This window comes from Notothenia rossii (genome assembly GCF_949606895.1).
Source record: "Notothenia rossii genome assembly, chromosome: 9".
NCBI classification, from domain to species: domain Eukaryota; kingdom Metazoa; phylum Chordata; class Actinopteri; order Perciformes; family Nototheniidae; genus Notothenia; species Notothenia rossii.
This window is the reverse complement of record NC_136907.1, coordinates 45,588,943-45,611,196: the sequence shown is the minus strand read 5'-3', so window position 1 is coordinate 45,611,196 and position 22,254 is coordinate 45,588,943. Positions and strand designations below refer to the sequence as shown.

At 37.7% G+C, this 22,254-nt stretch overlaps 2 long non-coding RNA genes across 3 annotated transcripts; one reads left to right on the top strand and one right to left on the bottom strand.

Moving 5' to 3' along the window:
• Positions 1 to 12,912: 12,912 nt before the first annotated feature.
• Positions 12,913 to 14,404, bottom strand: LOC307019580. 2 transcript variants are annotated; one of them, XR_013802697.1, is made up of 4 exons: positions 14,134 to 14,404; positions 13,651 to 13,954; positions 13,424 to 13,522; positions 12,913 to 12,986 (listed from the first exon to the last, which is right to left on the bottom strand). It is a non-coding gene; the product is annotated as an uncharacterized lncRNA (long non-coding RNA). The 2 variants fall into 2 exon arrangements; XR_013802696.1 differs by having other exon boundaries at positions 13,424 to 13,954.
• Positions 14,405 to 19,767: 5,363 nt separating this feature from the next.
• LOC307019600 lies at positions 19,768 to 20,556 on the top strand. The gene is made up of 3 exons (XR_013802706.1): positions 19,768 to 19,940; positions 20,070 to 20,149; positions 20,261 to 20,556. It is a non-coding gene; the product is annotated as an uncharacterized lncRNA (long non-coding RNA).
• Positions 20,557 to 22,254: the final 1,698 nt, after the last annotated feature.

Sequence of the window (22,254 nt, the reverse complement as noted above, 5' to 3'; positions counted from 1 at the left end):
TTTCCACAAATCTTTGCTTCCACAGACGTTCTTCAATTCAGTGTGATAGTAGACCACCTCAGATAGCTACTCATGAAATTTCATGTCAATCTGATTTGGAATTTCAGAATAAAAGCTATGTAAAAAGTGGAATTTGAACAGTGTTCATCCTGATTTCAAATTTCAATATTTCCTAAACTCTTTGCTTCCACAGAAGTTCTTCGATTCAGTGTGATAGTAGACCACCTCAGATAGCTACTTATAAAAATTCATGTTAATCTGATGTTGAATTTCAGAATAAAACCAATCCAAAAAGTGGAATTTGAACAGTGTTCCTCCTGATTTCAAATTGCAATATTTCCTAAAATCTTTTTTTCCACAGAAGTTCTTCGATTCAGTGTGATAGTAGACCACCTCAGATAGCTACTCATGAAATTTCATAACAATCTGATGTGGAATTTCAGAATAAAACCAATCCAAAAAGTGGAATTTGAACAGTGTTCCTCCTGATTTAAAATTGCAATATTTCCTAAAATCTTTGCTTCCACAGAAGTTCTTTGATTCAGTGTGATAGTAGACCATCTCAGATAGCTGCTCATAAAATTTCATAACAATCTGATGTGGAATTTCAGAATAAAACCAATCCAAAAAGTGGAATTTGAACAGTGTTGCTCCTGATTTCAAATTTCAATATTTCCTAAAATCTTTGCTTCCACAGAAGTTCTTTGATTCAGTGTGATAGTAGACCACCTCAGATAGCTACTCATGAAATTTCATAACAATCTGATGTGGAATTTCAGAATAAAACCAATCCAAAAAGTGGAATTTGAACAGTGCTCCTCCTGATTTCAAATTGCAATATTTCCACAAATCTTTGCTTCCACAGAAGTTCTTCAATTCAGTGTGATAGTAGACCACCTCAGATAGCTGCTTATAAAATTTCATAACAATCTGATGTGGAATTTCAGAATAAAACCAATCCAAAAAGTGGAATTTGAACAGTGTTGCTCCTGATTTCAAATTTCAATATTTCCTCAAATCTTTGCTTCCACAGAAGTTCTTCAATTCAGTGTGATAGTAGACCACCTCAGATAGCTGCTCATAAAATTTCATAACAATCTGATGTGGAATTTCAGAATAAAACCAATCCAAAAAGTGGAATTTGAACAGTGTTCCTCCTGATTTCAAATTGCAATATTTCCTAAAATCTTTGCTTCCACAGAAGTTCTTTGATTCAGTGTGATAGTAGACCACCTCAGATAGCTGCTCATAAAATTTCATAACAATCGGATGTGGAATTTCAGAATAAAACCAATCCAAAAAGTGGAATTTGAACAGTGTTCCTCCTGATTTCAAATTGCAATATTTCCACAAATCTTTGCTTCCACAGAAGTTCTTCAATTCAGTGTGATAGTAGACCACCTCAGATAGCTACTCATGAAATTTCATAACAATCTGATTTGGAATTTCATAATAAAAGCTATGTAAAATGTGGAATTTGAACAGTGTTGCTCCTGATTTCAAATTTCAATATTTCCTAAAATCTTTGCTTCCACAGAAGTTCTTCGATTCAGTGTGATAGTAGACCACCTCAGATAGCTACTCATGAAATTTCATAACAATCTGATGTGGAATTTCAGAATAAAACCAATCCAAAAAGTGGAATTTGAACAGTGCTCCTCCTGATTTCAAATTGCAATATTTCCACAAATCTTTGCTTCCACAGAGGTTCTTCAATTCAGTGTGATAGTAGACCACCTCAGATAGCTGCTTATAAAAATTCATGTTAATCTGATGTTGAATTTCAGAATAAAACCAATCCAAAAAGTGGAATTTGAACAGTGCTCCTCCTGATTTCAAATTGCAATATTTCCACAAATCTTTGCTTCCACAGAGGTTCTTCAATTCAGTGTGATAGTAGACCACCTCAGATAGCTGCTTATAAAAATTCATGTTAATCTGATGTTGAATTTCAGAATAAAACCAATCCAAAAAGTGGAATTTGAACAGTGTTCCTCCTGATTTCAAATTGCAATATTTCCTAAAATCTTTGCTTCCACAGAAGTTCTTCGATTCAGTGTGATAGTAGACCACCTCAGATAGCTGCTCATACAATTTCCTAACAATCTGATGTGGAATTTCAGAATAAAACCAATCCAAAAAGTGGAATTTGAACAGTGTTGCTCCTGATTTCAAATTGCAATATTTCCTAAAATCTTTGCTTCCACAGAAGTTCTTCGATTCAGTGTGATAGTAGACCACCTCAGATAGCTACTCATGAAATTTCATAAAAATCTGATGTGGAATTTCAGAATAAAACCAATCCAAAAAGTGGAATTTGAACAGTGCTCCTCCTGATTTCAAATTGCAATATTTCCACAAATCTTTGCTTCCACAGAGGTTCTTCAATTCAGTGTGATAGTAGACCACCTCAGATAGCTGCTTATAAAAATTCATGTTAATCTGATGTTGAATTTCAGAATAAAACCAATCCAAAAAGTGGAATTTGAACAGTGCTCCTCCTGATTTCAAATTGCAATATTTCCACAAATCTTTGTTCCACAGAGGTTCTTCAATTCAGTGTGATAGTAGACCACCTCAGATAGCTGCTTATAAAAATTCATGTTAATCTGATGTTGAATTTCAGAATAAAACCAATCCAAAAAGTGGAATTTGAACAGTGTTCCTCCTGATTTCAAATTGCAATATTTCCTAAAATCTTTGCTTCCACAGAAGTTCTTCGATTCAGTGTGATAGTAGACCACCTCAGATAGCTACTCATGAAATTTCATAACAATCTGATGTGGAATTTCAGAATAAAACCAATCCAAAAAGTGGAATTTGAACAGTGTTCCTCCTGATTTCAAATTGCAATATTTCCACAAATCTTTGCTTCCACAGACGTTCTTCAATTCAGTGTGATAGTAGACCACCTCAGATAGCTACTCATGAAATTTCATGTCAATCTGATTTGGAATTTCAGAATAAAAGCTATGTAAAAAGTGGAATTTGAACAGTGTTCATCCTGATTTCAAATTTCAATATTTCCTCAACTCTTTGCTTCCACAGAAGTTCTTCGATTCAGTGTGATAGTAGACCACCTCAGATAGCTACTCATGAAATTTCATAACAATCTGATGTGGAATTTCAGAATAAAACCAATCCAAAAAGTGGAATTTGAACAGTGCTCCTCCTGATTTCAAATTGCAATATTTCCACAAATCTTTGCTTCCACAGAAGTTCTTCAATTCAGTGTGATAGTAGACCACCTCAGATAGCTGCTTATAAAAATTCATGTTAATCTGATGTTGAATTTCAGAATAAAACCAATCCAAAAAGTGGAATTTGAACAGTGTTCCTCCTGATTTCAAATTGCAATATTTCCTAAAATCTTTTTTTCCACAGAAGTTCTTCGATTCAGTGTGATAGTAGACCACCTCAGATAGCTACTCATGAAATTTCATAACAATCTGATGTGGAATTTCAGAATAAAACCAATCCAAAAAGTGGAATTTGAACAGTGTTCCTCCTGATTTAAAATTGCAATATTTCCTAAAATCTTTGCTTCAACAGAAGTTCTTTGATTCAGTGTGATAGTAGACCACCTCAGATAGCTGCTCATAAAATTTCATAACAATCTGATGTGGAATTTCAGAATAAAACCAATCCAAAAAGTGGAATTTGAACAGTGTTGCTCCTGATTTCAAATTTCAATATTTCCTAAAATCTTTGCTTCCACAGAAGTTCTTTGATTCAGTGTGATAGTAGACCACCTCAGATAGCTACTCATGAAATTTCATAACAATCTGATGTGGAATTTCAGAATAAAACCAATCCAAAAAGTGGAATTTGAACAGTGCTCCTCCTGATTTCAAATTGCAATATTTCCACAAATCTTTGCTTCCACATAAGTTCTTCAATTCAGTGTGATAGTAGACCACCTCAGATAGCTGCTTATAAAATTTCATAACAATCTGATGTGGAATTTCAGAATAAAACCAATCCAAAAAGTGGAATTTGAACAGTGTTGCTCCTGATTTCAAATTTCAATATTTCCTCAAATCTTTGCTTCCACAGAAGTTCTTCAATTCAGTGTGATAGTAGACCACCTCAGATAGCTGCTCATAAAATTTCATAACAATCTGATGTGGAATTTCAGAATAAAACCAATCCAAAAAGTGGAATTTGAACAGTGTTCCTCCTGATTTCAAATTGCAATATTTCCTAAAATCTTTGCTTCCACAGAAGTTCTTTGATTCAGTGTGATAGTAGACCACCTCAGATAGCTGCTCATAAAATTTCATAACAATCTGATGTGGAATTTCAGAATAAAACCAATCCAAAAAGTGGAATTTGAACAGTGTTCCTCCTGATTTCAAATTGCAATATTTCCACAAATCTTTGCTTCCACAGAAGTTCTTCAATTCAGTGTGATAGTAGACCACCTCAGATAGCTACTCATGAAATTTCATAACAATCTGATTTGGAATTTCATAATAAAAGCTATGTAAAATGTGGAATTTGAACAGTGTTGCTCCTGATTTCAAATTTCAATATTTCCTAAAATCTTTGCTTCCACAGAAGTTCTTCGATTCAGTGTGATAGTAGACCACCTCAGATAGCTACTCATGAAATTTCATAACAATCTGATGTGGAATTTCAGAATAAAACCAATCCAAAAAGTGGAATTTGAACAGTGCTCCTCCTGATTTCAAATTGCAATATTTCCACAAATCTTTGCTTCCACAGAGGTTCTTCAATTCAGTGTGATAGTAGACCACCTCAGATAGCTGCTTATAAAAATTCATGTTAATCTGATGTTGAATTTCAGAATAAAACCAATCCAAAAAGTGGAATTTGAACAGTGCTCCTCCTGATTTCAAATTGCAATATTTCCACAAATCTTTGCTTCCACAGAGGTTCTTCAATTCAGTGTGATAGTAGACCACCTCAGATAGCTGCTTATAAAAATTCATGTTAATCTGATGTTGAATTTCAGAATAAAACCAATCCAAAAAGTGGAATTTGAACAGTGTTCCTCCTGATTTCAAATTGCAATATTTCCTAAAATCTTTGCTTCCACAGAAGTTCTTCGATTCAGTGTGATAGTAGACCACCTCAGATAGCTGCTCATAAAATTTCATAACAATCTGATGTGGAATTTCAGAATAAAACCAATCCAAAAAGTGGAATTTGAACAGTGTTGCTCCTGATTTCAAATTGCAATATTTCCTAAAATCTTTGCTTCCACAGAAGTTCTTCGATTCAGTGTGATAGTAGACCACCTCAGATAGCTACTCATGAAATTTCATAAAAATCTGATGTGGAATTTCAGAATAAAACCAATCCAAAAAGTGGAATTTGAACAGTGCTCCTCCTGATTTCAAATTGCAATATTTCCACAAATCTTTGCTTCCACAGAGGTTCTTCAATTCAGTGTGATAGTAGACCACCTCAGATAGCTGCTTATAAAAATTCATGTTAATCTGATGTTGAATTTCAGAATAAAACCAATCCAAAAAGTGGAATTTGAACAGTGCTCCTCCTGATTTCAAATTGCAATATTTCCACAAATCTTTGCTTCCACAGAGGTTCTTCAATTCAGTGTGATAGTAGACCACCTCAGATAGCTGCTTATAAAAATTCATGTTAATCTGATGTTGAATTTCAGAATAAAACCAATCCAAAAAGTGGAATTTGAACAGTGTTCCTCCTGATTTCAAATTGCAATATTTCCTAAAATCTTTGCTTCCACAGAAGTTCTTCGATTCAGTGTGATAGTAGACCACCTCAGATAGCTACTCATGAAATTTCATAACAATCTGATGTGGAATTTCAGAATAAAACCAATCCAAAAAGTGGAATTTGAACAGTGTTCCTCCTGATTTCAAATTGCAATATTTCCTAAAATCTTTGCTTCCACAGAAGTTCTTTGATTCAGTGTGATAGTAGACCACCTCAGATAGCTGCTCATAAAATTTCATAACAATCTGATGTGGAATTTCAGAATAAAACCAATCCAAAAAGTGGAATTTGAACAGTGTTGCTCCTGATTTCAAATTGCAATATATCCAAAAATCTTTGCTTCCACAGAAGTTCTTCAATTCAGTGTGATAGTAGACCACCTCAGATAGCTGGTCATAAAATTTCATAACAATCTGATTTGGAATTTCAGAATAAAAGCTATGTAAAATGTGGAATTTGAACAGTGTTCCTCCTGATTTCAAATTGCAATATTTCCACAAATCTTTGCTTCCACAGACGTTCTTCAATTCAGTGTGATAGTAGACCACCTCAGATAGCTACTCATGAAATTTCATGTCAATCTGATTTGGAATTTCAGAATAAAAGCTATGTAAAAAGTGGAATTTGAACAGTGTTCATCCTGATTTCAAATTTCAATATTTCCTAAACTCTTTGCTTCCACAGAAGTTCTTCGATTCAGTGTGATAGTAGACCACCTCAGATAGCTACTCATGAAATTTCATAACAATCTGATGTGGAATTTCAGAATAAAACCAATCCAAAAAGTGGAATTTGAACAGTGTTCCTCCTGATTTCAAATTGCAATATTTCCTAAAATCTTTGCTTCCACAGAAGTTCTTTGATTCAGTGTGATAGTAGACCACCTCAGATAGCTGCTCATAAAATTTCATAACAATCTGATGTGGGATTTCAGAATAAAACCAATCCAAAAAGTGGAATTTGAACAGTGTTGCTCCTGATTTCAAATTGCAATATATCCAAAAATCTTTGCTTCCACAGAAGTTCTTCAATTCAGTGTGATAGTAGACCACCTCAGATAGCTGCTCATAAAATTTCATAACAATCTGATTTGGAATTTCAGAATAAAAGCTATGTAAAATGTGGAATTTGAACAGTGTTCCTCCTGATTTCAAATTGCAATATTTCCACAAATCTTTGCTTCCACAGACGTTCTTCAATTCAGTGTGATAGTAGACCACCTCAGATAGCTACTCATGAAATTTCATGTCAATCTGATTTGGAATTTCAGAATAAAAGCTATGTAAAAAGTGGAATTTGAACAGTGTTCATCCTGATTTCAAATTTCAATATTTCCTAAACTCTTTGCTTCCACAGAAGTTCTTCGATTCAGTGTGATAGTAGACCACCTCAGATAGCTACTCATGAAATTTCATAACAATCTGATGTGGAATTTCAGAATAAAACCAATCCAAAAAGTGGAATTTGAACAGTGCTCCTCCTGATTTCAAATTGCAATATTTCCACAAATCTTTGCTTCCACAGAAGTTCTTCAATTCAGTGTGATAGTAGACCACCTCAGATAGCTGCTTATAAAAATTCATGTTAATCTGATGTTGAATTTCAGAATAAAACCAATCCAAAAAGTGGAATTTGAACAGTGTTCCTCCTGATTTCAAATTGCAATATTTCCTAAAATCTTTTTTTCCACAGAAGTTCTTTGATTCAGTGTGATAGTAGACCACCTCAGATAGCTACTCATGAAATTTCATAACAATCTGATGTGGAATTTCAGAATAAAACCAATCCAAAAAGTGGAATTTGAACAGTGTTCCTCCTGATTTAAAATTGCAATATTTCCTAAAATCTTTGCTTCCACAGAAGTTCTTTGATTCAGTGTGATAGTAGACCACCTCAGATAGCTGCTCATAAAATTTCATAACAATCTGATGTGGAATTTCAGAATAAAACCAATCCAAGAAGTGGAATTTGAACAGTGTTGCTCCTGATTTCAAATTTCAATATTTCCTAAAATCTTTGCTTCCACAGAAGTTCTTTGATTCAGTGTGATAGTAGACCACCTCAGATAGCTACTCATGAAATTTCATAACAATCTGATGTGGAATTTCAGAATAAAACCAATCCAAAAAGTGGAATTTGAACAGTGCTCCTCCTGATTTCAAATTGCAATATTTCCACAAATCTTTGCTTCCACAGAAGTTCTTCAATTCAGTGTGATAGTAGACCACCTCAGATAGCTGCTTATAAAAATTCATGTTAATCTGATGTTGAATTTCAGAATAAAACCAATCCAAAAAGTGGAATTTGAACAGTGTTCCTCCTGATTTCAAATTGCAATATTTCCTAAAATCTTTGCTTCCACAGAAGTTCTTCGATTCAGTGTGATAGTAGACCACCTCAGATAGCTACTCATGAAATTTCATAACAATCTGATGTGGCATTTCAGAATAAAACCAATCCAAAAAGTGGAATTTGAACAGTGTTCCTCCTGATTTCAAATTGCAATATTTCCTAAAATCTTTGCTTCCACAGAAGTTCTTTGATTCAGTGTGATAGTAGACCACCTCAGATAGCTGCTCATAAAATTTCATAACAATCGGATGTGGAATTTCAGAATAAAACCAATCCAAAAAGTGGAATTTGAACAGTGTTGCTCCTGATTTCAAATTGCAATATATCCAAAAATCTTTGCTTCCACAGAAGTTCTTCAATTCAGTGTGATAGTAGACCACCTCAGATAGCTGCTCATAAAATTTCATAACAATCTGATTTGGAATTTCAGAATAAAAGCTATGTAAAATGTGGAATTTGAACAGTGTTCCTCCTGATTTCAAATTGCAATATTTCCACAAATCTTTGCTTCCACAGAAGTTCTTTGATTCAGTGTTATTGTAGACCACCTCAGATAGCTACTCATGAAATTTCATGTCAATCTGATTTGGAATTTCAGAATAAAAGCTATGTAAAAAGTGGAATTTGAACAGTGTTCATCCTGATTTCAAATTGCAATTTTTCCTAAAATCTTTGCTTCCACAGAACTTCTTCTATTCAGTGTTTTAGTAGACCACCTCAGTGAGCTACTCATGAAATTTCATAACAATCTGATGTTTAATTTCATAATAAAAGCTATCCAAAATGTCCTATTTGAGCAGTGTTTCGCCTAGATTACAAGACAATCTGATTTATAATATGAGAAAGAAATATTTGTTTTTTAGCTCAATGTTCAAAGATCATGTAAACTAATGTCTCAAAATTAGGATTTGATCATACTGACTTTCTATTTTAATTTATTGCAGCGGACTTCCGGTCTAAGACCGGAAGTTATGTAACCGCAGTCTGCTGCTTGCTAGTTCATGGACGTCCATAAGAGAGAGACACATGTGTCCCTGTTGATGTGTGTTGTCTTTAATAAACAATGGCGGGAAGACGCCTAACTGAGGAATACATCTGTCTCCGAAATTTCCTGGGATCATTACAATATATATACCGTAAAAAAAAAACTCGTCTTATTCTGAAAACCGGAAGATGTTACACGCCAGTAAAGACTCGCCGACTTCATTTTTACCGTAAAACTCGCAATACGGACGCATTTTCAATTTTGGGACGGCTCACTTGACCAAGAGAAACGGAGCGTAGGCTCACTTGACCGCAGTCCAAAAACGGTTATCGTCACGTGGTTCATGCCAACCCAGTCTCATGGCATTTCGTGTTCACCAACACGATTTTTAATCTATTGATTCGTGTTCACCAACACGATTTTCCCCTTTTTTTCGTGTTGCACAGCACGATTTTAAAAGCAATGTATTTCTATTGGTAGTCTCACGGCATTACGTGTTATAGGAAGACCAGAAGCTGTGTGGTTCATAAAAACATGTTCTTACTCAATATCAAGCCACAATTATTGCTTGTATTTTAAATCGTATAATTTCGGACTTTTGTTGCCGTCTGTGAGGAAAATAAATGGGGCTGAGAGCCTCAGGATACTGAAATCTGTATATTTGTAAATCTTTTTTTCCTTCTAAATTGTTATTCTTTTCAAAATAACACACTGTTATTTACTCACCAATAACACACAATTATCCTTGTTTTTATTTATTTGTTTAATTCCATAATCTCTGGCTTTTTTAGCGTCCGTCAGGAACTGAATTTCAAAATAGAAATAACCGGAAACAGATGTAGGCATTTGGAGTGATTACCCAAGATCCTCAGCTAAGCTCGCCGATTGGATGTTTTAGCCGCAATGCATGCTGGGATTTGGTGTTTATATGATATGAAATCCTGATTTTTAAAAAAAATAATACTTAATTCCGTGTGTTCTTGCTTTTCTCTTTGAAAGTCATCACATAACGGCATTGTAATACACGGTTCAGCTGCATTACATATTACAGATCTGCCGTAGTTCTTTATTTATAGAGCCCTGATGAGAAGACCTTTGGTAAAACTGGAAGAAATGCCGCCGAAACTGAAGACTTGACGTGGATCATAAATATATCAACAATTAAACAAGATCTTCAATTTTTCTTCACACAATTCGTCTCCTCCTAACTCGGCTGACTTTTACATTTGATCCAATTGGTAGATAGGTTATATTTACACCATAACGGTGCACAGCTGATATAAAAGGACTTGTAGTTTTTAAAGATATTACTGATTTTCTTTGAATATAAGAATGTAAATACTGAGTCTGAAATAGTATAGCAATATGCTGTAAAATTATGTGAAAGCATGAATAAAACTACACATCTTCAGATGTTGTACATATATAAGTGTCCTACACTAATAATACAAAGTTATTATGGCTGTGCACCTTGTGTGCACCGCCTAGTGGTTAAAGCATGTTATTGAATTATTGTTTTTATGTGTTATATATTTGATCAAAAAAATATTAAGAGTACATACACACATATTAATAGATGTCTTGTAATGCGCTGTTGAGGAACATGTGACCCAAGTTTTTCATTCATTGCATACACAGCTTTGTGTATTATGATATGTCAATAAACCTTTGAAAATCTTGAAAGGGATGTGCAAAATAGCCATTATACAGTCTTTAATTAACTATTAGTAGAGAATAACGAGTAATGAATATACCTTATTACTCGTTTCCATTCATGTCAATTGCAGATAAATGTTTAGTCTTCTCAAGCACCAACTATCAGATATCTCTCCTGATTGTTGGCACTTGACAATCACCTTCCCTGAATTTTACTCAGGTGTAACTAAAGTCTGCTTTAAGGGTTGTTTATATTTCACATCATTAATCAGAATCTGCAAAGTAACTCAAATAAATGTAGTGGAGTAAAAATACCAGGTTAACCTCTGAATTGTAGTGGAGTAGAATTACAAAGTAACAATGAGCTGTCATGTGGGTATATATTAATGCTGCGCATTATGGACACAAGCGATGTTCACCCATTTATTAATTATATGTTTTACATTTGATAACACCAATGTGTTTAATACTGGCAACTTCTAATTGTGGGAAAAACGAGAACGTTCAGTAGAGACGTCCCATAGCATGTGTAGTCCTGGGGGGGCGTTCGATTCCAGTTTTGGATAGTCTGGCCTGCTTTCGTTCCATTTCAAACAGCTGTTTGACGCTCTGCGTAACCTTGGCGCACTGCCATTCCAACATCCAATCCCAGAGCTTGAAGATTAATCACGGGGACTGTAGTCCTAAACGATAGCTTGGGATTATGGGTAGTGTAGTGTCTTCGGCCATCCTGAACTCAAAATGCGTAAATCTGTTTCCGGTTATTTTTATTTTGAAATTCAGTTCCTGACGGACGCCAAAAAAAACAGAGATTATGGAATTAAACAAATAAATAAAAACAAGGATAATTGTGTGTTATTGGTGAGTAAATAACAGTGTGTTATTTTGAAAAGAATACAAAATTAGAAGGAAAAAAAGATTTACATATATACAGATTTCAGTATCCTGAGGCTCTCAGCCCCATTTATTTTCCTCACAGACGGCAACCAAAGTCCGAAAATATACGATTTAAAATAAAAGCAATAATTGTGGCTTGATATTGAGTAAAAACATGTTTTTATGAACCACACAGCTTCTGGTCTTCCTATAACACGTAATGTCGTGAGACTACCAATAGAAATACATTGCTTTTAAAATCGTGCTGTGCAACACGAAAAAAAGGGGAAAATCGTGTTGGTGAACACGAATCAATAGATAAAAAATCGTGTTGGTGAACACGAAATGCCGTGAGACTGGGTTGTTCATGCAGACGAGGATCGTTCCCCAGAATTTCATGTCGGGCAATGTGAATGCATTGATAACAGGAGATAGAACTACGATTTTTGGTAATTATTAGTGAATAAAGGTTTTGATTTGCAATATTTATACAACAAATCGATATGTGTATGTATTTACATCAATATGTTTTAAAAAATAAAATAGAATTTGCTAATATTAAGTGATAATATTAGGATTAGTGTGAACAACTAGTTTACATGTTAGGCTAACAGTGCCTTGGTTAAAGAGCCTGTTGCTGTTTATAGCTTTGAATTCTTTAAAACCAATATTATCTTCTTAAACTTGTATGGTAGTCAGGAGCATCACTTTCTAATGTTTATTGATATATTTAGAGGGAGGGGATCTAAAGGAATGCTTCAAAATTCAGATTAGATTCATTTCTACCATTTTCTTAAATTCATGGTAGCTTCAGTAATCCCATGGTAATTGAGGACACAATTTATCTAAATGACTAATGTCATCTTTATGGCTTTCAGAAAAGACAGGAGACCGACAGGTGACTATCAAAGGACTAGCAGCAGCAGCAGCAGCATGATGATGATGATGTTAAATGTGTTGTTTTAGGAACATTCATTGCAAAAAAATGGAATTCAATAAACATTGAATAGCATATCATGCAGTTTATCTGTGCCTTTTCCTCCGTGTTGTCCTGGTTTGCTGTGCTGTCTGGGGATGCTCAAATCGCTCAGAGAAAGGAGTACGTATGTACGGCTTCCCCACTGACACAGAGCGCAGGAAAAAATGGCTGGCTCAAATCAGCAGGAGCAATTTCACGACCAACAGCAAACACATATGTGAGGTAATTATATACAAACACTGCATTTGCACTTTTTCACAAAACGAAAACCACACCATTGGGAAAGCTTAATGTTTTGTTTAATACAAAAAAACAGAGAAAGGCTTGAAAAACACAGAGTTGAGACTCAGGGTGCAGGGTGAGGGTCTCAGTGCAGGTATTCAGGCTCCATTGAATCCCTCTCTGGTTCTTGTGCTGAAAGAGGGAGTAACAGACAGGAGAAAGGGTTATACACACCTATAAAACACACCTACGGGATGGGAAATTGCCTTGGGGAGATAAGGTGTGATCTTTGTTCCCAACTGAAGTTATGGAACTTTATTATTTGTGAGTTTAACAAAGTATGACAAATGGCATCAGTAACAGATGTGATAGGAATTTCTATAAAGTTGTCTCACATTCTTGGTCATATTTTATATACAGTATGTAATGAGTATAACATGTCCAGTAAGTATAAAGTGTTTCCTAATACCGTGAATTCAACCACTATGGAATATGTATGTGGGCAGACAAAACTGAGTTGTTCTGTGTGTGAAGTAACCTCAAGTCACTCCGCAGGCACATTTTGATTCAGACCAGTTTGTCAAGACAAAAAAGGGCAAGACTAGGCTGAGAGCAGAGGCTATACCCACCATCTTCGTGCATCGCCCTGTGGTCAAAAAGAGAAGGGCCCCTGCACCACGATTCACCCCGGGACCTGTATCTACAAAGCCCATAGCTCATGATCACAGCTATAGTGTGAAAGGTGACACAGGTATAATAAGTATGAACTCTTAGCAACAAAACTCATATTTCTTATTTTTAAGTGGTATAATATTTTAAATGTTCGAAAATCAACAGTGCCATGTCTTCTACTTACATTAGTCTCAAAGATTGAGGGAAGAAGGGATGAGGAGACTGAGAGAAAGGAAAGTAAGGGTGAAGAAAGAGAGGACATGGCTAGTGAGGAGAGACAGGGAGGGTGGACACCACCCACTCAGCCAGCAGCCAGTCAGCCTACGAGGGAACCAGCAGCCAGTCAGCATACGAGGGAACCAGCAGCCAGTCAGCATACGAGGGAACCAGCAGCCAGTCAGCATACGAGGGAACCAGCAGCCAGTCAGCATACGAGGGAACCAGCAGCCAGTCAGCATACGAGGGAACCAGCAGCCAGTCAAACAGATCTATTAAAAAAATTAAAGAGAAAATTAAAGAGCCAAGAAGGAATCACCAAAAAAGCAAAGTCTGCACTAAGAAAAATCAGGAAGGAAAATGCACCTCTCAAGAAAACAATGAAAATTAGGGACAACAAATATAAGAAAACGTTTTCAAAAGACCAACTTAAGGCATTAGGCAGACTCACCACAAAGGGGATGAAATGGAGCAATGAGACAATTAAGAAGGCTTTAAAAATTTGCTTTGCGTGCGGACCAACGGGTTACAAAACTCTGCAGGAATTGCAGATTCCCCTTCCAGGAATAAGGACACTGCAAAGAAGAATGCAATGTGTTAAGTTTGAGCCTGGTGTGTAACAGCTAACATCACTCTCCCTCCACCCGTAACATCACTGCCCTCCACCTGCCAGCACCCAGCCAGAGGAGCGCAAACAACAAAAACAATCAAGGTGTCCCGTCATGTACCTGGAAGTTTGGGTTGGCAAAATGGAGTAAGAGAGGGACTTGAAAAACCTTGGTGGCTCTCTACTCATGTTGTTACAGTTGTCTTGGTTATAGCTCTCAATTCTTTTTTTGTTGCCATTTCCACATCTTTAGAAAATATGAAATAAATGAAGTGAAATCAACCTCTTCTCTGGAGAACAAAATTTGATTTCTCTGTCTTGTGATTTTGCAGTCTTGCAGTTTTGCTCCTCCACCTGTAACATCACTGCCCCTCCACCTGCCATACAGTAGGTTACTAACAAGATTACTTATATAATACAGTGATAGAATACATGTTTAGTATGCTTACTTATATAAAACAGTAGTATTAAACTTACCTTGTGTTTTCACTCTCACTTAAGTCCCTCTCCCTTTGCCATCAATCCAAAATCAGCTGAGCTGCAACATTATACTGACAGGTAATAATCAACATAATCACAAGGAAACAATATGGCTGCTAAAAACACTCACTCTTACACGCACCAAAGTTATATTTATCTAATATTTAACTCTCCACCCCCGCATACAATCCCTTTTAGAAGCCCCTCTTCTCTAATTCAACAACGTTGGACGAAATGACATTAAGAGAACGGAATTTACAAGTAAAAGGCTGTTCAACGTGTGTTGCTAACTTGATCCGGTATCCTAGCTTTATCTGTTATCTGTAAACGTTCCCTAAATCTACTAATTTAGGGATAATGCACTGACATCCTTTAATACACATGTTAATTTGAATCAGATGTACTGATAATATCCGCAATATAAATCTTTAAACTTCTTCTTACCTTTAAAAGTCCGTCACGAACGGTCGATTATGCTGCAACTCTACAGCTCTGCTAGCCTTGGCGCTAACTTCCGGGGAACGATTGAGAGGCTCCACGATCCGCCATTGCTGTAAAAAAGTGGTCCATTGGAGTGAACGGAGATGACGTAACTCTCAGTCTATACGGCGCTGGGTTTAGCCTTTTCCCACACCTACTACTTGCCTGATCAGCCTGCTCTCAGCTTTCTCATTTGTCTGTTTTTTCATTTCATTTCAAACCTTTATTTAGACAGATTGGTCCCTTGAGATCATCGATCTCATTTACAAGGGAGACCTGCATCATTTAGTTCCACATGAAACATAAAAACAACATACAAACAAACAACAGAGGATATCATATTTACATATTCAACATTTACAAATAACCAGAGTGTCAGAAAGCATTTAATTTAGACGTGCCTTAAATACATTCAGAGAAATAAAAATGCTCAATTTCAATTTTGTCTGTAGACTGTTCCAAGCAAGTGGAGCTGCGCACATAAAAGCTGTCTTACCTAAGACAGTCCTTACTCTTGGCACATCTAACAAGACAACTTTGTTGTATTGAAGCAGTGTCCTAAATGTAAAATGACTGACATTTTGTTTTACTGTGTAGATCAGGGGTGGCCAACCCGCGGCTCTCGAGCCGCATGCGGATCTTTGCCTAGTTTCCTGCGGCTCTTCAGTTCATATCGAGTTGTATATGTGTGAGTTTGGGGGAGAGACACTTACTCCTGACTAGTGTTGCACGGTGTACCGTAACTTGAAAGGTATACCGCGATACCCTGCCGTTAAAAACGTTATGATTCCTCCATTTCATTAGTATCGGTACTTTAAGAATGACGGGGGACAGTACTCCGGTGAGAAAGCGCTGTTTTAAGAAGAGCTGTATGTGTTCAGCGCTCTGCTTCCACTACTGCACTGCAGCCGTGCCTGCAGTCCCGCCCCTCTCAAGCACGCTCTAATGGCGCATTCGCACTACAGCGCGGAGCTCGCTTTAAGCGTGCCGAGCCGTACAGGGCCTGTTTTTGGTTGCGCTTACACTTGGCCTAGTTCCGGCCCGGGGCTACTTTTTCACCTTTTTCCTGGCACGACTAAATCGTGGTTCTATCGAGGCCAACAAACAGGGCTGAGTCGGGCTGAGTTTGCTAAACTAGAGAGAGAATCGCTGTAAAGGGGGCTACAACTACAACAAGATGAACATATTTGACCGTGATTTAATTGTAATACACGTTTCAAAATGATGCCGAAGTAACAACATACTGATACCGGTTAGTAAAAACCATGAATTAATGCTTTGACAAGTCTGCAGACAGACGGCAGGCGAAAAACCTTTTAAAATGCATGTTTTCTAAATGGAGCTTGGCTAAGCTAACGTTATATATGCTCCGACCGTCCACACTCACCACAACAGCCTATGCAGACATAAATAAACCAGCGACTGTATTCGCCATCACACAGGCAGTCTATGGTTTGTACTTGTTTAACTTTTGTCTAGTTTCTGAACAGATATGAAGAGCTGTGAGCTCTGAGTGCTAAGAGCTAACGGCTAACGGCTGTGTTGTTTTTCTGGGGCGCTCATTGAAGATGACGTCATGGCTCTGCCTACACTGCGTTATTATAGATACTACCCCAGTTCCTAAACTAATGTGAGCGCAGCATTAAAGTGAGCCGGGCCTAATAAGGCCTAACAGAACCGAGCGAGGCCGAGCGAGGCCTGCAGTGTGAATGCGCCATAAGTGCCTCCCCTCTCTCGTGCATGCGCTAGCTGCCAGAGGGCATGTGAGAAAACGAGAAGCATGGCTGCAAGTGGGAGTGCAACTGCCGCTGCGCCTCGGCTTGTTGACAAAAAAGACGCCAGAAGCGAAATTTTGATGTATTTTAGCTATATCTCTGACAGTGAGGGCAAACCTACAGACACCACGAGGCCTGTCTGTAAGAAATTTATTAATTGTATTTAATACGAATTCTTGTCATTTATTTTATTTATTGTTCTCATTGTTTAAAAGTTTGTGTTATGGTTCTGGTGTGAAATAAAGCACAATAATTACATTTAAGACTGTTTCTCTTTTTTTAAGAAAAGTATCGAAAAAGAATCGGAATCGCAATTCTTGACTTGGCATTGAAACCAACATGTTGGTATCGTGAAAACACTACTCCTGACAGTTAAACCTGATATTTAGTAGGTCTGTTAAGTATTGAATGCTGATAATTCTGAATAATTTGTCCGGTCAAAGTTGTTTGGGCTCGGATAAAATCGCTCCGTTACTTTCTTCCCGTGTTACTTTCGTCCCGGCTCTCCCTATGTGTGTATGTGTGGTCTCAGGTGTCAGTATGAGAGGATGACAGCGTGTCTAATTTTGATGTGGCCCAAGACCCAATCACAATAATACCTGCGATGCAGTGAACCAATCACCTTTGAGGGGGGGAAAACCTATCGTTGATTAAACCTTATCCAGTGTTCCGCTGCGCCCCCCCAACGGAGCCCCGCGCCCCCCCTGAAATTCAAGGTGTATATATATATATATTTTTAAATATATATACAGGACTGTCTCAGAAAATTAGAATATTGTGATAAAGTTCTTTATTTTCTGTAATGCAATTTAAAAAAACAAAAATGTCATACATTCTGGATTCATTACAAATCAACTGAAATATTGCAAGCCTTTTATTATTTTAATATTGCTGATTATGGCATACAGCTTAAGAAAACTCAAATATCCTATCTCTAAATATTAGAATATCATGAAAAAGTATACTAGTAGGGTGTTCAACGAATCACTTGAATCGTCTAATTAACTCGAAACACCTGCAAGGGTTTCCTGAGCCTTGAAAAACACTCAGCTTGGTTCAGTAAACTAAATCACAAGTATGGGGAAGACTGCTGATCTGACTGCTGTCCAGAGGACCGTCATTGACACCCTCCATCAGGAGGGTAAGACACAAAAAGAAATTTCTCAAAGAGCAAGCTGTTCACAGAGTGCAGTTTCAAAGCACATCCACAAAAAGTCTGTTGGAAGGGGGAAATGTGGCAGGAAACGCTGCACAACCAAGAGAGATGACCACAGCCTTAACATCATTGTGAAGAAGAGTCGCTTCCAGAATTTGGGGGAGCTTCAAAGACAGTGGACTGAAGCTGGAGTCCAGGTATCAAAAGTCACTGTTCACAGACGTGTCCGGGAAATGGGCTACAATAGCCGTATTCCCATGGTCAAGCCACTTCTGAACTCAAGACAACGGAAGAGTCGTCTGACTTGGGCTAAGGAAAAGAAGCACTGGACAGTTGCACAGTTGTCCAAAGTCCTCTTTTCAGACGAAAGCAAGTTTTGTATTTCATTTGGAAGTCAAGGCGCCAGAGTCTGGAGAAAGGCTGGAGAGGAGCAAAATCCAAGTTGCTTGAAATCCAGTGTGAAGTTCCCACAGTCAGCGATGGTTTGGGGAGCCATGTCAGCTGCTGGTGTTGGTCCACTGTGTTTCATCAAGCCCAGAGTAAATGCAGCTGTGTACCAAGAGATTTTAGAGCACTACATGCTTCCGTCTGCTGAAAAGCTCTATGGAGATGAGGAATTAATTTTCCAGCATGATCTGGCACCTGCCCACAGTGCCAAAACCACCAGTAACTGGTGTACTGACCATGGCATTACTGTCCTTGATTGGCCTGCAAATTCCCCTGACCTGAACCCCATAGAGAATATGTGGGGTATTGTGAAGAAGAAGCTGAAAGACACCAGACCCAACAATGCTAATGAGCTAAAGGCCGCTATTGAAGCATCCTGGGCATCCATAACACCTCAGCAATGCCATAGGCTGATTGCCTCCATGCCACGCCGCATTGATGCAGTAATCCGTGCAAAAGGATTCCCAACCAAGTACTGAGTGCATTAATGGACATTTTCAAATGTTTGATTGTGTTTTGCTGTTATAAATCTTTTTTTTTTACTTGGTCTGAGGAACTATTCTAATTTTTTGAGATAGGATTTTTGAGTTTTCTTAAGCTGTATGCCATAATCAGCAATATTAAAAAAATAAAAGGCTTGCAATATTTCAGTTGATTTGTAATGAATCCAGAATGTATGACATTTTTGTTTTTTTAATTGCATTACAGAAAATAAAGAACTTTATCACAATATTCTAATTTTCTGAGACAGTCCTGTATAGCACCAAATTGCAAATAATCTACAACTACTGTCACTTTTCACATTGAACATGTGCTCTTTTATTAAATAAATTAAACGCTTTCATTTTAAGTTGTGAGTTTAGTGTTTTTGACCCTAAGAAACACTGATGCATTAATCAATAACAATAATCCATAGCTCCTCTCTGCTCCAGAGGATTTAGAAAATATATATCCCAATGCCATAAAAATGCATCAGTGACGGGGTTGAAATCTTGTCTCCAGCAAACAAAAAACTGAAACAAGCGGTATCAGTGACTGTGTGTTTGATGTGGCTCTTTGCAGTAACATAGAAAAAATGTGGCTCTTAACATCTGACTGGTTGGCAACCCCTGGTGTAGATTGTCTTTGAGAACTGCTCACCTGTGGAGATTGCAGTGGCAAAGTGTTCCTGTGTAGCTGGAACAGCACTCTGCAACCACGATGTTGCACTGCTGTTCCAGACCGCACACTACTCCACACTCAACCTGGCTGCTGTACCCCCTGTCCTCAGCTGCACTGAAACAGAGCAGCGATGGCACAAGCCAAGAACCATGGTAAGTACAGTATGTGTTCACAACCAATCCACGGTTTAATGAGTATTTCCTTTGTGCCAAGAGCTGATTTAGTATGTTGCATCAACAACCTTTTCAACTAATTTGACAATTCTTTTGTGTAATTAATAGGGTGTGAAACCAGGCAGAGTGAGTGACATGGTGTTCATCTCCACTAAGCCAAAGCAGTTTACAGTTGCTGACGGTGTAAGGTAATATATATTGTCATAAGTAATTGTATGTAGCCTGCTACAACTTTGTGATTGTTGTCTGAGTGTAAAATTGTACTTAAAGTCCTAATTATCATATACACATGTTCAAAGGAGTACATGTTACAAGGCCGTGCGGGGGGAGCTACCAGACCCAGATGTCCTCAAAGTCAGCGAGGCATACAAGGACTTCTCAGCAGACATCGCACCACGAAAAAAAAACGAATGGCTCACTACTCAACTCAACGACTAACACTCTTTCAGAAGATATGTTGGAAATGCACACATTATATATATTTTTTGCATCTACTTTCTGGATATTGTACATCTGTTCATCTGTTATATAAACTAGCATTACTTAAATATGCAGAGACTAATTGAAATGTTTAAATATGTATTTCCCCCCCCGATATAACATCAACCTATGTTTTGTAAAAGTTTATTAAATTAATCTGGAAAATGTTATCATATTGTGGATTTATTAAATTATGTATTTTCCTTTGTTATTTATGTGTGCGTTTGTTTTGAGGGTATAATTCATTAGTACCTATGGTATAACTGCTTTTTGTAATGAAATACACAATTGGTTTGGGAGCAAGAAATCTTTTAATCGTTGTTGCCCAAGCTTGCCGAAATGAATAGAAACTTATCTCCCGATTATAATATTGTGTAACTTGCAGTGTTGGGCAAGTTACTTTAAAAAAGTAACTAGTAAAAGGTTACTTTACTTTACTTAAAAAATAATAACAATAAAAAAACAAGTTTTTTTGTTGTTTTTTGCTGACTAGTTCTCTGAAAGCAACAGGCTCGACCGTTGCGATGGGCAGCATGTCCTCAACAACATACCTGACAATCTATTCAGTTGACTCTGGGTTACATGTGGCGATTTGAAAGAATCGTTTTTTGGCTGTTTAGATGGTGTTGCTCCATCTGGGTCACTGCCGGTGGTTGAGATGGGTGGGGTCTTTGGCGACTAGTTTTATAGCCCCATGTATATTACTTAAGTACTTCAGGAGATTAGCATTGCTGTTATTCGATGTGGACAATGCTTTCTGTCTGTGTGTGTGTGTGTGTGTGTGTGTGTGTGTGTGTGTGTGTGTGTGTGTGTGTGTGTGTGTGTGTGTGTGTGTGTGTGTGTGTGTGTGTGTGTGTGTGTGTGTGTGTGTGTGTGTGTGTGTGTGTGTGTGTGTGTGTGTGTGTGTGTGTGTGTGTGTGTGTGTGTGTGTGTGTGTGTGTGTGTGTGTGTGTGTGTGTGTGTGTGTGTGTGTGTGTGTGTGTACGCGTGTGTGTACGCGCGCATACGCGCGCATACGCGCGCATACGCGCGCAGGGCCGGCTCTAGACAATTTGCAGCCTGAGGCGAGATTTGAGTTGGCGCCCCAGCCAGAGAATCGTACAATAGAAAAGATAAAGATCAATAGAGTATCCAAGGAATACACAATAGAATGGGGGGTGGACGTCACATCCTCTAGGGGGGTCCGGAGGTATGCCCCCCCGGGAAGATTTTTTTAACATTTTAAAGGTCACATGTCATGTTTTTCCGGTTATTACCCGTCCCCTTGTGTGTTATGAAGGTTTTTCTGCATGTAAACGGTGTGCAAAACCCTGAAAGTACACCCTCTAGCGAGTAAAACTGTAAAACTGAAAATACCTCCCCAAAACGCCTCGTTGGTGAAACGTCATAATCCATTTGATTCTTCCGGGTACGTGCTTACGAAAGCACGTACCCGGAACTAAATGGGCCAATCCGTGGAGCCGTTACGTTAAGCCCCAGCTGATCCAAATTGACCAATCCACACACACTCAGTGCAGGCAGCCCTGCTGATTTCTGCTCCGTGCTGCAGGCTGATAAAAGACAGTTGGGATCGCGCGAAATTCTCTCTGCAGACCCATTCTCACAGCGTTTATCAACCTATAAACCTTTTTCTTACACAATATCAAGCCACACTTATTGTTTTTATTTCGGCTGTGACTTTGTGTTTGTTCAGGTTGAGTTTGGCTGTGTTTGGCTGTGTATCGCTAAACAAGGAAATCACGGAGGGGCGGGAGGCGGGGAGGGAGGAGCTGCAGTAGTGAGCCGTTTAGTGGAGAAAGTGAATACTGCTGAA